Source organism: Pleurodeles waltl, chromosome 3_1, assembly GCF_031143425.1.
Source record: "Pleurodeles waltl isolate 20211129_DDA chromosome 3_1, aPleWal1.hap1.20221129, whole genome shotgun sequence".
NCBI lineage: Eukaryota > Metazoa > Chordata > Amphibia > Caudata > Salamandridae > Pleurodeles > Pleurodeles waltl.
The window spans coordinates 1,700,005,232-1,700,020,729 of NC_090440.1; the positions used below are offsets into that span (position 1 = coordinate 1,700,005,232).

Sequence of the window (15,498 nt, forward strand, 5' to 3'; positions counted from 1 at the left end):
ACTTGGAGGGAAATTCCCCCCCTCCAGTCCTACTTAGGGAGAGCAGGGCTTCTCAAGCCCTGACTCCACAAATAATAGTCAGAGATGCTGGTTCCCTCACAGGAGGGACCAACAACTCTGAAATCACTGAGGATAACTCCAGTGAAGAGGACATCCAGTTAGCCAGGATGGCCAAAAGATTGGCTTTGGAAAGACAGATCCTAGCCATAGAGAGGGAAAGACAAGAGATGGGCCTAGGACCCATCAATGGTGGCAGCAACATAAATAGGGTCAGAGATTCTCCTGACATGTTGAAAATCCCCAAAGGGATTGTAACTAAATATGAAGATGGTGATGACATCACCAAATGGTTCACAGCTTTTGAGAGGGCTTGTGTAACCAGAAAAGTGAACAGATCTCACTGGGGTGCTCTCCTTTGGGAAATGTTCACAGGAAAGTGTAGGGATAGACTCCTCACACTCTCTGGACAAGATGCAGAATCTTATGACCTCATGAAGGGTACCCTGATTGAGGGCTTTGGATTCTCCACTGAGGAGTACAGGATTAGGTTCAGGGGGGCTCAAAAATCCTCGAGCCAGACCTGGGTTGACTTTGTTGACTACTCAGTGAAAACACTAGATGGTTGGATTCAAGGCAGTGGTGTAAGTAATTATGATGGGCTGTACAATTTATTTGTGAAAGAACACCTGTTAAGTAATTGTTTCAATGATAAACTGCATCAGCATCTGGTAGACCTAGGACCAATTTCTCCCCAAGAATTGGGAAAGAAGGCGGACCATTGGGTCAAGACAAGGGTGTCCAAGACTTCAACAGGGGGTGACCAAAAGAAAGGGGTCACAAAGACTCCCCAGCAGAAGGGTGATGAGACAACCAAAACTAAAAATAGTAAAGAGTCTTCTACAGGCCCCCAAAAACCTGCACAGGAGGGTGGGCCCAGAGCCTCTTCACAAAACAATGGGTACAAGGGTAAAAACTTTGATCCCAAAAAGGCCTGGTGTCATAGCTGTAAACAGCATGGACACCAAACTGGAGACAAGGCCTGTCCCAAGAAAGGTTCCACTCCAAACTCCCATCCAGGTAACACTGGTATGGCTAGTCTCCAAGTGGGATCAACAGTGTGCCCAGAGCAAATCAGGGTCCACACTGAAGCTACTCTAGTTTCTGAGGGTGGGGTGGATTTAGCCACACTAGCTGTCTGGCCGCCTAACATGCAAAAATACAGACAGCAACTCTTAATTAATGGGACTAGAATAGAGGGCCTGAGGGATACAGGTGCCAGTGTCACCATGGTGACAGAGAAACTGGTTTCCCCTGGCCAATACCTGACTGGAAAAACTTACACAGTCACCAACGCTGACAATCAGAGAAAAGTACATCCCATGGCAATGGTTACTTTAGAATGGGGAGGGGTCAATGGCCTGAAACAGGTGGTGGTCTCCTCAAATATCCCAGTGGACTGTCTGCTTGGAAATGACCTGGAGTCCTCAGCATGGGCTGAGGTAGAGCTAAAAACCCATGCAGCAATGCTGGGTATCCCTGAACTGGTGTGTGTGAAAACAAGAGCACAGTGCAAGGCACAGGGTGAAAAAGTAGAGCTGGAGTCTGGAAAAATGGCCCAGCCTACCAAGAGAACCGGAAAGTCAGTTGGGAAACCAACTGCAACACAGCAAAAGAAAGGGAACCTCTCTTCTCAGGAAGAAGGTCTGCCCTCTGAGGGAACTGAGCCTTTGGAGCTTGAACCTTATCAGGTTGAGCTCTTAGGCCCAGGGGGACCCTCAAGGGAAGAGCTGTGTAAGGGACAAGAAACCTGTCCCTCTCTTGAAGGCCTTAGGCAGCAAGCTGCTGAAGAGTCCAAAGGCAAGAAAAATGGAACACATAGGGTCTATTGGGAAGATGGGCTCCTGTACACTGAGGCCAGAGACCCCAAACCTGGTGCCACTAGGAGAGTGGTAGTGCCTCAGCTGTTCAGAGAGTTCATCCTAACATTGGCCCATGACATTCCCCTTGCTGGACATTTGGGACAAACCAAGACGTGGGAGAGGTTAGTCAACCACTTCTACTGGCCCAATATGTCCAACATGGTTAAGGAGTTTTGCCTCTCCTGCCCCACCTGTCAAGCCAGTGGTAAGACAGGTGGGCATCCAAAGGCCCCCCTCATTCCACTTCCAGTGGTGGGGGTGCCCTTTGAAAGAGTGGGTGTGGACATAGTTGGTCCACTGGAACCTCCCACAGCCTCAGGAAATATGTATATCCTGGTAGTAGTGGATCATGCTACCAGGTATCCTGAAGCTATTCCCCTTAGGTCGACTACTGCCCCTGCAGTAGCCAAGGCCCTCATTGGTATCTTTACCAGAGTGGGTTTCCCTAAGGAGGTGGTGTCTGACAGAGGTACCAACTTCATGTCAGCATACCTAAAGCACATGTGGAATGAGTGTGGAGTGACTTATAAATTCACTACACCTTACCATCCACAAACTAATGGCTTAGTTGAGAGATTCAACAAGACATTAAAAGGCATGATCATGGGGCTCCCAGAAAAACTCAAAAGGAGATGGGATGTCCTCCTGCCATGTCTGCTTTTCGCTTACAGGGAGGTACCACAGAAGGGAGTAGGGTTCTCACCCTTTGAACTTCTGTTTGGTCATCCTGTAAGGGGACCACTTGCCCTTGTTAAAGAAGGCTGGGAGAGACCTCTCCATGAGCCTAAACAGGACATAGTGGACTATGTACTTGGCCTTCGCTCTAGAATGGCAGAGTACATGGAAAAGGCAACCAAAAACCTTGAGGCCAGCCAACAGCTCCAGAAGTTTTGGTATGACCAAAAGGCTGCACTGGTTGAGTTCCAACCAGGGCAGAAAGTCTGGGTTCTGGAGCCTGTGGCTCCCAGGGCACTCCAGGACAAATGGAGTGGCCCTTACCCAGTGCTAGAAAGGAAGAGTCAGGTCACCTACCTGGTGGACCTGGGCACCAGCAGGAGCCCCAAGAGGGTGATCCATGTGAACCGCCTTAAGCTCTTCCATGACAGGGCTGATGTGAATCTGTTGATGGTAACAGATGAGGATCAGGAGGCAGAGAGTGAACCTCTCCCTGATCTTCTGTCATCAGACCCAAAAGATGGCACAGTAGATGGAGTGATCTACTCAGACACCCTCTCTGGCCAACAGCAAGCTGATTGTAGGAGAGTCCTACAACAGTTTCCTGAACTCTTCTCCTTAACCCCTGGTCAGACACACCTGTGTACCCATGATGTGGACACAGGAGACAGCATGCCTGTCAAAAACAAAATCTTTAGACAGTCTGACCATGTTAAGGAAAGCATCAAGGTGGAAGTCCACAAGATGCTGGAATTGGGAGTGATTGAGCGCTCTGACAGCCCCTGGGCTAGCCCAGTGGTCTTGGTCCCCAAACCTCACACCAAAGATGGAAAGAAAGAGATGAGGTTTTGTGTGGACTACAGAGGGCTCAATTCTGTCACCAAGACAGATGCTCATCCAATTCCAAGAGCTGATGAGCTCATAGACAAATTAGGTGCTGCCAAATTCCTAAGTACCTTTGACTTGACAGCAGGGTACTGGCAAATAAAAATGGCACCTGGAGCAAAAGAGAAAACAGCATTCTCCACACCTGATGGGCATTATCAGTTTACTGTTATGCCCTTTGGTTTACAGAATGCCCCTGCCACCTTCCAAAGGTTGGTGAATCAAGTCCTTGCTGGCTTGGAGTCCTTTAGCACAGCTTATCTTGATGATATTGCTGTCTTTAGCTCCACCTGGCAGGATCACCTGGTCCACCTGAGGAAGGTTTTGAAGGCTCTGCAATCTGCAGGCCTCTCTATCAAGGCATCCAAATGCCAGATAGGGCAGGGAACTGTGGTTTACTTGGGACACCTTGTAGGTGGAGGCCAAGTTCAGCCACTCCAACCCAAGATCCAGACTATTCTGGACTGGGTAGCTCCAAAAACCCAGACTCAAGTCAGGGCATTCCTTGGCTTGACTGGGTATTACAGGAGGTTTGTGAAGGGATATGGATCCATTGTGACAGCCCTCACTGAACTCACCTCCAAGAAAATGCCCAAGAAAGTAAACTGGACTGTGGAATGCCAACAGGCCTTTGACACCCTGAAACAGGCAATGTGCTCAGCACCAGTTCTCAAAGCTCCAGATTATTCTAGGCAGTTCATTGTGCAGACTGATGCCTCTGAACATGGGATAGGGGCAGTTTTGTCCCAAACAAATGATGATGGCCTTGACCAGCCTGTTGCTTTCATTAGCAGGAGGTTACTCCCCAGGGAGCAGCGTTGGAGTGCCATTGAGAGGGAGGCCTTTGCTGTGGTTTGGTCCCTGAAGAAGCTGAGACCATACCTCTTTGGGACTCACTTCCTAGTTCAAACTGACCACAGACCTCTCAAATGGCTGATGCAAATGAAAGGTGAAAATCCTAAACTGTTGAGGTGGTCCATCTCCCTACAGGGAATGGACTTTATAGTGGAACACAGACCTGGGACTGCCCATGCCAATGCAGATGGCCTTTCCAGGTTCTTCCACTTAGAAAATGAAGACTCTCTTGGGAAAGGTTAGTCTCATCCTCTTTCGTTTGGGGGGGGGTTGTGTAAGGAAATGCCTCCTTGGCATGATTGCCCCCTGACTTTTTGCCTTTGCTGATGCTATGTTTACAATTGAAAGTGTGCTGAGGCCTGCTAACCAGGCCCCAGCACCAGTGTTCTTTCCCTAACCTGTACTTTTGTATCCACAATTGGCAGACCCTGGCATCCAGATAAGTCCCTTGTAACTGGTACTTCTAGTACCAAGGGCCCTGGTGCCAAGGAAGGTCTCTAAGGGCTGCAGCATGTCTTATGCCACCCTGGAGACCTCTCACTCAGCACAGACACCCTGCTTGCCAGCTTGTGTGTGCTAGTGAAGACAAAACGAGTAAGTCGACATGGCACTCCCCTCAGGGTGCCATGCCAGCCTCTCACTGCCTATGCAGTATAGGTAAGACACCCCTCTAGCAGGCCTTACAGCCCTAAGGCAGGGTGCACTATACCATAGGTGAGGGTACCAGTGCATGAGCATGGTACCCCTACAGTGTCTAAACAAAACCTTAGACATTGTAAGTGCAGGGTAGCCATAAGAGTATATGGTCTGGGAGTTTGTCAAACACGAACTCCACAGCACCATAATGGCTACACTGAAAACTGTGAAGTTTGGTATCAAACTTCTCAGCACAATAAATGCACACTGATGCCAGTGTACATTTTATTGTAAAATACACCACAGAGGGCACCTTAGAGGTGCCCCCTGAAACTTAACCGACTATCTGTGTAGGCTGACTAGTTTTAGCAGCCTGCCACAAACCGAGACATGTTGCTGGCCCCATGGGGAGAGTGCCTTTGTCACTCTGAGGCCAGTAACAAAGCCTGCACTGGGTGGAGATGCTAACACCTCTCCCAGGCAGGAATTGTCACACCTGGCGGTGAGCCTCAAAGGCTCACCTCCTTTGTGCCAACCCAGCAGGACACTCCAGCTAGTGGAGTTGCCCGCCCCCTCCGGCCAGGCCCCACTTTTGGCGGCAAGGCCGGAGAAAATAATGAGAATAACAAGGAGGAGTCACTGGCCAGTCAGGACAGCCCCTAAGGTGTCCTGAGCTGAGGTGACTCTAACTTTTAGAAATCCTCCATCTTGCAGATGGAGGATTCCCCCAATAGGGTTAGGATTGTGACCCCCTCCCCTTGGGAGGAGGCACAAAGAGGGTGTACCCACCCTCAGGGCTAGTAGCCATTGGCTACTAACCCCCCAGACCTAAACACGCCCTTAAATTTAGTATTTAAGGGCTACCCTGAACCCTAGAAAATTAGATTCCTGCAACAAGAAGAAGGACTGCCCAGCTGAAAACCCCTGCAGCGGAAGACCAGAAGACGACAACTGCCTTGGCTCCAGAAACTCACCGGCCTGTCTCCTGCCTTCCAAAGATCCTGCTCCAGCGACGCCTTCCAAAGGGACCAGCGACCTCGACATCCTCTGAGGACTGCCCCTGCTTCGAAAAGACAAGAAACTCCCGAGGACAGCGGACCTGCTCCAAGAAAAGCTGCAACTTTGTTTCCAGCAGCTTTAAAGACCCCTGCAAGCTCCCCGCAAGAAGCGTGAGACTTGCAACACTGCACCCGGCGACCCCGACTCGGCTGGTGGAGATCCGACACCTCAGGAGGGATCCCAGGACTACTCTGATACTGTGAGTACCAAAACCTGTCCCCCCTGAGCCCCCACAGCGCCGCCTGCAGAGGGAATCCCGAGGCTTCCCCTGACCGCGACTCTTTGGATCCTAAGTCCCGACACCTGGGAGAGACCCTGCACCCGCAGCCCCCAGGACCTGAAGGACCGGACTTTCACTGGAGGAGTGACCCCCAGGAGTCCCTCTCCCTTGACCAAGTGGAGGTTTCCCCGAGGAACCCCCCCCTTGCCTGCCTGCAGCGCTGAAGAGATCCCTAGATCTCCCATTGACTTCCATTACAAACCCGACGCTTGTTTCTACACTGCACCCGGCCGCCCCCGCGCTGCTGAGGGTGAAATTTCTGTGTGGGCTTGTGTCCCCCCCCGGTGCCCTACAAAACCCCCCTGGTCTGCCCTCCGAAGACGCGGGTACTTACCTGCAAGCAGACCGGAACCGGGGCACCCCCTTCTCTCCATTCTAGCCTATGTGTTTTGGGCACCACTTTGAACTCTGCACCTGACCGGCCCTGAGCTGCTGGGGTGGTGACTTTGGGGTTGCTCTGAACCCCCAACGGTGGGCTACCTTGGACCAAGAACTAAGCCCTGTAAGTGTCTTACTTACCTGGTTAACCTAACAAATACTTACCTCCCCTAGGAACTGTGAAAATTGCACTAAGTGTCCACTTTTAAAACAGCTATTTGTGAATAACTTGAAAAGTATACATGCAATTTTGATGATTTGAAGTTCCTAAAGTACTTACCTGCAATACCTTTCGAATGAGATATTACATGTAGAATTTGAACCTGTGGTTCTTAAAATAAATTAAGAAAAGATATTTTTCTATATAAAAACCTATTGGCTGGATTTGTCTCTGAGTGTGTGTACCTCATTTATTGTCTATGTGTATGTACAACAAATGCTTAACACTACTCCTTGGATAAGCCTACTGCTCGACCACACTACCACAAAATAGAGCATTAGTATTATCTCTTTTTACCACTATTTTACCTCTAAGGGGAACCCTTGGACTCTGTGCATGCTATTCCTTACTTTGAAATAGCACATACAGAGCCAACTTCCTACACATATAAACTATGCAAAACGGGAGAAGGAACTCTGGGTGGTTCCCTTGTTTGGTGGAGAACAAATAAAAGAAGGGAATCGATCCGTCATTGACAGATTTATGTGTTTCACTTGGAGTGCTTGGAATGCTATGCCTAAAATGGGAGATGCATAGAGTCCTCTCTCTTTCACAGAACAAGGGTTACCCTGACAAAGACAGCAACTCAGCAAACATGTGTCGGATACCTATTGTGGGAAGGGGATTGGGCTTAGAAGAGTCCTGTTTTACACATTGTAGGATACAGTTGAGTGTTATGGGAACAGCTGGCTAGGGCAAAAGGTCATAGAGCTGAAGTCAAGCCAGTAGCACCCAAAATGTCCAACTCGAGACAAAAAACAGCTTGTTTGGGCGCACAAAAGGTGTTGGGTGGATCAACTGAATTGTGAATTCTACTGGAAATTCTTACTCTTTGTAATGAAATAGGTGAAATTGTAGCAATGGGGCATGGGAGCCAAAGGACCAGTTTGGGAATCGCTTTCACGCATGGACCTTCAAACATTAAGTGGCTCATAAATTAGACATGATAGGCTTTCACGGCCTTGTGTTTATTGCCAAAATTACTTTGCACCATGTGGAGGTGAGCAATGTGTTTTGGGATTAAATTTAAACAAATGTGACATAGTCCTGATGGAAATTCCTATCTAGTAGTAATTATTGTCTGCAATTTCAACAAGCAGCCAGACATCTACTGAACTGGTTATTTGGCTTTAGTTAATTTAAGGGAACTTCTCAAATTCATTTTGAACAATTTGTGAGACTAAGGACACAGATATTTCTGTCAAGAAGATAAACATTTGTTATGCGTCTGTGCCATTGCTACCATGAAGCAGCTGCAATTAGAAAGAAGTACATTAATACTGGATCCCAGACTTATTTTTAGGGTCCAGCGTGCAAGCAATCTGGCCTGTTGTAATATCCCTGTCGGCATTTAACCACACCCACTCTTGCTATTTGTTGTGCTTGTTTTAAATGCTTCATTTTTATTGGTGCATTTTGTGAAATGTCCCTCCTTTGTGTGCAGAGTTCCCTCCCACATGCGATTTCACTAAGTGAACATTTTTGATGGCCATCACACTTCCTCCTGTTACATCGTGTGATGGCCCCTCTTCCAGTTTCGCTTTGCCTTTCATCCCAGCCATGATCCTTTCTAGACATTCTCGCAGGGAGCCAATAACTCTTGCGCTCACGGCGGCGGTTTTGCTTTGAATCGGCTTGCTTCTGTCAACCATTTTACTTTTCATTTTTAATTTATGTGGCAAAGAAAGTCCAGTAAGGAGTTTACAATACTAATAGCTCTAACTCGAGCGAACGCGAGACCTATTGCATTGTAAATGCTTGGTTTCTTTGAAATCAGAGGCAGCATATCTATGCAGTTTGTGCCCAGCTGCTAAATCTTCTGACCACCTCCTTTTTAAACTGCATAGTCCTCTCTAATTAAATCAATGTATCAGTGTCAGGTTGCAGGGTTGGCAGGAGTTATAGGCAGAAGGGACGATGTCACAGCTCCATGTGACACTGACTCCATCATGTGCAAAAAAAAAAAAAAAACCTCTGGGGTCAGCATTTGTTTATTTCAATTTTTTTGTTCTAGTCAGGAACGTCATGCTGCTGTTTTGATGGTAGGCGGAAGATGCCAGGAGCCCTGGCACATTTCAAAGTGCAGTTACTGACTTTCATTGTGAGAGAGTAACCTGCGCTGTGACTTTAAACTCACAGGGTGTGTGCGCTGCTGACTGAATGTGGAATTGTTGTTGGTGGCTTTGCGCCAATGTGCCCTCACCACCAAAGATTCTTGGCCCCATTCCAAGAGGGCTGGGGACAGCAGTTTCAGGATTCTCCTTAGCCCCACCTCGTGTGTAAATGTGTTCTTGTACTGCAGGAGACTGAGCAGCCCTGCAAAGACATATAGGAAGAAGGAGATCTTGGCCATGGCCCCATTGCGATTGCATGGTCAGTTCACAACCAGGCAAAGGACAGGAAGGCAACATGGAGGAAGGCAGACATCCGTGCACTAAGCAGGAGTTATCAACTAACGTGGATGTCTAGCCACGAGCATGTCCCTTATGTCTCTTCAGCACGCTGACCTAGTTGAACTAGGTACAAGGGAAAGCAAACCCAGATCAAGGCTCTGGTTTTGTTTTTAGATCCGAGCATGAAGACTGTATTTGGCTTGTAAATTGGGCAACAAACGTCTTGTAAAAATATGAAGACAGCTCTTAAATTAAATGCGCACGTCGTAATATGCAGAAGCAATTCACTCTAATCCAATAGATTGCATCACTTTACTGATAGACATTTATTAGAATAGATAATATATATGCGTGAACCAAGGAACACTATTAAGCCCTCCGGTCTACAATAGCATTAGTGAACCAAGAGGCAAGCCAGCTGTCATGTACCCACTTACATTTCATCCACATTATTATTATGGATGGCCTACCATCAAAGTACTTTAGGCTGCCACCAGGAGAGGCGCTAAAACAGCAAACACCCGGAGACAAATTATTTCAAGGTGCTCTCATATCTAAAATTCAAGGAAAAGGCAGACCAGCAAAGTGATTTGTTCAAGCAAGAAAACCTAGATTGAACGCTGGCTTCCTTGTTACAAATTGTGTATTTCAGCCACTGGATGGGAGTCCTTTTCTCTGTCCTGCTTAAACCAAAGGATAATTATTGGTGTTTAATTCTTCTAGTTGCTGAATAAGTGCTGAAGGCGTTCTATCTTCATGGTGAAATCATCCTCTTCCCCCGACCTAGCAAAGGGGCTGATTTCAGGAGAGTCTCAAGGTCTCAGTGAAGGCAACCATAAGTACTACCTACCTCCACAGTTGCGGGTCTTCACAGAGACAAAAGACGAGTGCACAGTTTGGAACAGACTCACACATACCTCTCGATGTCCCAGGCGAGTTCAGGCTTTTTGCATTTTTTAACCACACGTGAAGCATGATCGAAGATACCGTAAAACTGCTAGTACAGGGAAGTAATGCTAGGATTTTTTCAGATTGCACAAGAAGCTGTTTGAAGTCCATCTCCAAGAGCACTCCAGGGGCTCTTCACTATCAACCCATTTGCCCACTCACCCACGAGGTGTCGCCCAGCACCTTCTCTACTGCAGTAAAACGCCATCTATAATTGTAACTAAGAAGTGTAGTTTGTACAGCAATTCAACCTTAACCAGTGTGTGCATGCTTTAGGGAGAAAAAAAAATCTTAATGATCGCCTGCTGTACACAGCCCAACGTGTTTTATCTGTGTCCCCCAAAAAAATCACTTCTAGAGATGCCCTTGGAAAGAAAAATGTAAAACCGATTATTGTGCAGAATCACATTACTATTTGGTACATCTTAATAATCAGAATAATGATTGTAATACTACATTTTTTCTTGCACATTTTACCACTACAATAGTTTGGCCTGTAATACAATGAAAGTTGCACTTCTAATAAGGGGGCTGGGGGTTGACTTAAGTACGGTATTTATAGGTTTAGTCCTCGAATAAGCCACCGATGTCTTCGTCCTTTTGGATCAGGATAGGGTATACCGAATAGAGCAAGGCGGTGGAAAAACAGACTTACACCAGGTGTTCCCAGCACGAGCCCCATTTCTGTATTCTTTGTCAGGTTCAACTTAAATATACCCATGGCCAGGCCAGCTGTCCGTCAAATACAAGGAAAGGACTGGTGGAGTCTCTGGACCTGGTGTAATGCTGTGATATGTGGAGGAGAGACAGTGAATATTTTGCGCTCGAGTCTGATAGTCGAGGTCTGATACTAAAGTGGGAGAGGAGCGGAAGACCCCCGGAATTCCCCAAGATATCAGAGGATCACATACAACCCCACCAAGTTGAATTCACACCACAAACTGAATCACTTATTGTTTTCTTAAATAAGCAAGTCTACTAAAACTGTAAAGAACGGAGCCAGTGGTTAAAGTACATATATAAGATATGGGACCTGTGATCCCCAGCACAATGGGTGCAAGGCCAGTGAGAGTCGGGGCAGGATCAACATATAATTAAAAAGAACAAAATATACCGTAACTATATTGTATGGCTTTCACCTAGAGGTAAAATCACCTAAAACAAAAAGACACACCCCTTAAAAGAAAAACAAGTCCAAGATTAACTAATGTTCACGGTGCCAGAGACCCCATGCTTTCCTTTCAACCTGAGACAGCTCAAAGTCGTCACTGACCATGCAGATATGGTTATTCTTGAACAAGATGTGTGGGAAGTGTTCTGGTAAAATTAAAAAAGCTTGGGGAAAGCTGTTCCCAATAGATCTCACCCACTTCAACTTCTGAAAGAAAACCATTTTTATCGACGAACATTAAAAGTTACAGTCAGCTCCCGAAGCGTCCTATCTCAAGACCAGTGGGCGATTCGCATACAGACATTCCTGCATCGCGCCCCCCGCCCTACCCCCCTCATTTTCATTAAAACTTGCACGAATCTTAAATGTGAAAATGTGTAGAAAGCGACTCCGGCGTGCTCAGCCTTTTCCTGTGAACAGGACACGCGGGGATCAAGAGACCGGAACTGCGGTCTCCAGCTGGGCCAGGCCGGTGATAGCCTAATGTTTACAATCCACACTTCCGAGGAAGTAGAAGAGGGCCTTATAAAGGAAGAGCAGTCTGCGTTCCTTTCCCCTGTGCTTGCTTTCTCCCAGTGGCATGAGCACTGGTCGGAAATTAATACCACAACAGACGACAGGTTTGATGCTGCGCTGGTTGGAACAGACCCAGGATTCTGTTAAGGAGAACTTTTCTGTCGCCACAAATATAAAGCAATAGTTTGTACATGTTGGGGGCTTAAGGGGTGATAGTGGGAGATGCCATGGGTGCTTGGACCAGGTGCGCAGCTGTCATTTGTGCAGCAGGTGCAGTGGCACCAGAGCCCAGGACAATGAGGCGCACTCTGCATGGTTTTTTTTCATAACACGGGCAATGTCCGTGCTTATAGTAGGGATCATTGAGCTAATACTACTCCACTTCCTTAGATTAATAAAGTTTGTATTATGCAGAGAGGAGTGTGCTCTGGTTGGTGTGGTGGGTGAAAAAAAAAACCCACACATACCTAAGAGTTTTCAAAAAGGTCTATGAAATGCATAGAGGCGGTAGTCATCGTGAAAGAACAAACACTGAACTTGAGAGCAAGTGTAGTTAGCAGCGTTTAACATCAGTGGGTCAGGATAATTGGGCCTTGTGGTTAGGGTCGGCTGTAGCGCTGGTGGCGCCCCGTGCGACAGTCTTTATTACGCCCACCCCTTCCCACCCCATCGGATTCCCTCACTACCATCCGAAAAGTGAGCCGCTCATCTCTCCATTGCCCCCATTTCACATACATTCATTTGTTTTAAAGACTTGTAAAGGATGGCTTTACCAATCCACTCAGCTATCCACATAAAATTTAGTTCTCTTATTTGAAGCAGGCATATTAACCCTCTGTGCTACTTTATGGCGAGTCAAAGCAGCTTCTAGACAAAGCTCCCATCTCTCTCCATAGCAGGAATATGAATCACAAGAGGTAGCTTGACATTTTAATTGCTTCCTGAAGGCTGGACGCACAAGGAACTTTTCAGCAGGTGTTTTTAAATCACAAGTTTCAAGTAAGTTAGTGCTAAACATAGCACCCCCCTGAGGTCAGCGCCCCCCAATCCAGGTCAGCACCCGGTGAGGCCACACCGCCCTAAAGCCGGCCCTCCTTGTGGTTATCATCTGTCAGCCACTATGAAGTATGTACACAACAGTTTCCTACGTTTCCCAGCCACGCACACATTTTACAGAGACATAACGGCCGGAATGCGTAGTCCAAGGGGTTGAACCTCAGAGTGGCTGGGCGCCGTTGAAATGTAATTTTATCAAAACACTGTGAAGGGTCGTCAACAATCTGCCTCGTAACATCACATCAAATGTGCCTCCACAGCAGAACCGGGTTGTTTAGCATGCGCCGCCAAACCCCACCCTCCCCTCATTCCTTGTACCCAACTTCCCCACACTTCTCAACAATACAGAAAATGCAAAAGGTGCGTTCAGATAGTGTGGCCGCATAGGGTCTTATGGCCATGGCCAGCGCCACAATGGTGCAGTGATGTACGTAAGCGCTATCGCAGAGCCTAAACAATCATTACATACACCCACCCCCGAGATAACAGAAGCAGAAGCCGGCGCCTCAAAGAATGGGCAAAACAGCCGCTCGGTGACTTTGTACACCAAAGGGGCTCTGTAACTACTGCAAAAAAGAAAGACGTTGTTACCAAAAAAGCAAGGTGGCTACCTCCGGGCGCAGTGGAAAGGGCACATGTGGAGCTCTAGGTCAGAAAGTCTTAAATCTTCTAATTGAGCTTTGGAGAAAAGCTGTGACAAAAAACTAGCAGCCTGGAAATTAAATATGCAGACACATAACTTGTCGTAGGTAGAATAAACAGTAACCAAGAGACATTAAGACTACATAAAAATTGGAAAATAACTGCCAGATGGAGCAAAACAGAGCGGCATAAACACGCAGACACATTAAAGTAACCGCTGACACAAGTAAGGGGTATGCAGCTTGGGCATGGTAGCGGGGAGAAAGAACGGCACTGCGAGGGAGCATTCAGGGTGGGTTCTGCGCTTACCGGCGTTACTCCGGCTCCTCTCACATTACAGCCACATCCAGAGGCCTGTGCAGTGGGAGGGTGTCGGGGGCTGCGGTGTCTGTGTCGAGCTTTCCCCGCTGCTAACTCCTGACACCGGCGCTGCCCATCATGTCCCAGGTGCTGCTGCTGGCACTGTGCGCACGGGGTACCCCCTCTGCAACAGCCTTGCAGCCCCAGCGGTGCAGCCACAGCACTCGTACTGCGATTACAGTGTGTGGCTGGCAATGCTTCTCTGGACTAGTGGTGCCCGAGGCTGAGTGTACATTCCCTGCTGCTGGCTGAGTTCCTTCTAGCGCCTCCTGTGTAACCAGCGCAGCCAGCCCTACATCGGGGGCGGAGCTCAAGCCGTGACGTCACAGCCACCGCACAGAAGGGCCTGGGAGCAAATGGGGTACGGCACCGATCTCAAGGCTCGAATATCAAATAGGAGGAGCCTAGCCTGAGAGGACACCCAGACAAGGGTGGGATGAGCCATGAACATAGACAAAGGACAAAAGGGTGATAGAACCAGCGGCCATCTTGGATGTGTGCTTGTGCCCATTACCCTGGCCAGAGCTGTAAGGATAATACGCGACGCTGTCGGTAGGACACACTAGTAAACTCACATTTTGGGAAAAAAGGTGCGGGGCACACAGTTACACGCAAAATACTGTACCACCGTAGCACTGCTTTCGCTGTCATACAACATAGTACTAATACCTACAACATATTGAATAATTTTTTGGGACTGAAAGCTCAGCTTCATACGTACAAATAGACCCGACTCAGGCGGAAAACTCCCACATGGTTGAAGCCAAAAAATGTTTTTATTTTGGCTGTTTCCCGCATGAAATTGCCTCTCCTTCAATAGAGGTCAATGGGAGAAATAAATACTCCAGAATATTTTTTCAAAATCTCCCGCTTTCATCTTCTAAAATGTTGCAAACATTTTTTGAGGCGTGTTAAGAAACAGCGATGTCTTACACTGCTTTAATTAATTTTGATAGTAGTTGTTCACAAATCTTGTAAAATACACGGACGTTGATTACAGACATTTACAGCGCAATGGAGATTGGAGGACTGTAACTTAATATACTGCCATTATTGTCAAATGACAAAAGAGTCACTCGCGCACTTTATGTTTTTTTGTCCTAGATATTTGGTACCTAGGAAGAAGTGGATTGCTCCGTTATGTAGGTCAGTTGGGATAAGGGAATGGAATACAGTATTACGCCTTTTGACAACTGACACAAATGACAAAATAGTTTTTCCAGTTGCAAGATACTTGCAAAGTGCATGGGCCACAAGAACCAGAGAATTGCTATAAAAGTGTGTTTTTAACACATTGGTCTTAGATCATATTTATTCAATATAACAAGTCTTAACTGGTTGGAGTTAAGATATAATGGCCTAATATTTTATATTTCTATTTCTGGATCTTAAGATTTTAAGAACAATGATTTTTTTCTCAGTTTCCTACAACTTTGTGCTTCTATAACTTATCTAGGGCTCTTAAAGTAAACTGTGGTATGCTTTGCCTAATTCCTCTTTCTTAT

General features: G+C 47.1%; 1 protein-coding gene across 2 annotated transcripts in view; it reads right to left on the reverse strand.

Annotated features, from left to right (window-relative positions):
* Positions 1-14,329, reverse strand: part of SH3BP4 (SH3 domain binding protein 4) — a 134,448-nt gene extending 120,119 nt beyond the window's left edge. For both annotated transcript variants that reach the window (XM_069225538.1, XM_069225539.1), the window contains exon 1: positions 13,943-14,329. The gene's annotated coding sequence lies outside the window, so the exon portion shown is untranslated. The remainder of the gene's footprint in view (positions 1-13,942) is intronic.
* Between the last annotated feature and the right edge of the window lie 1,169 nt (positions 14,330-15,498).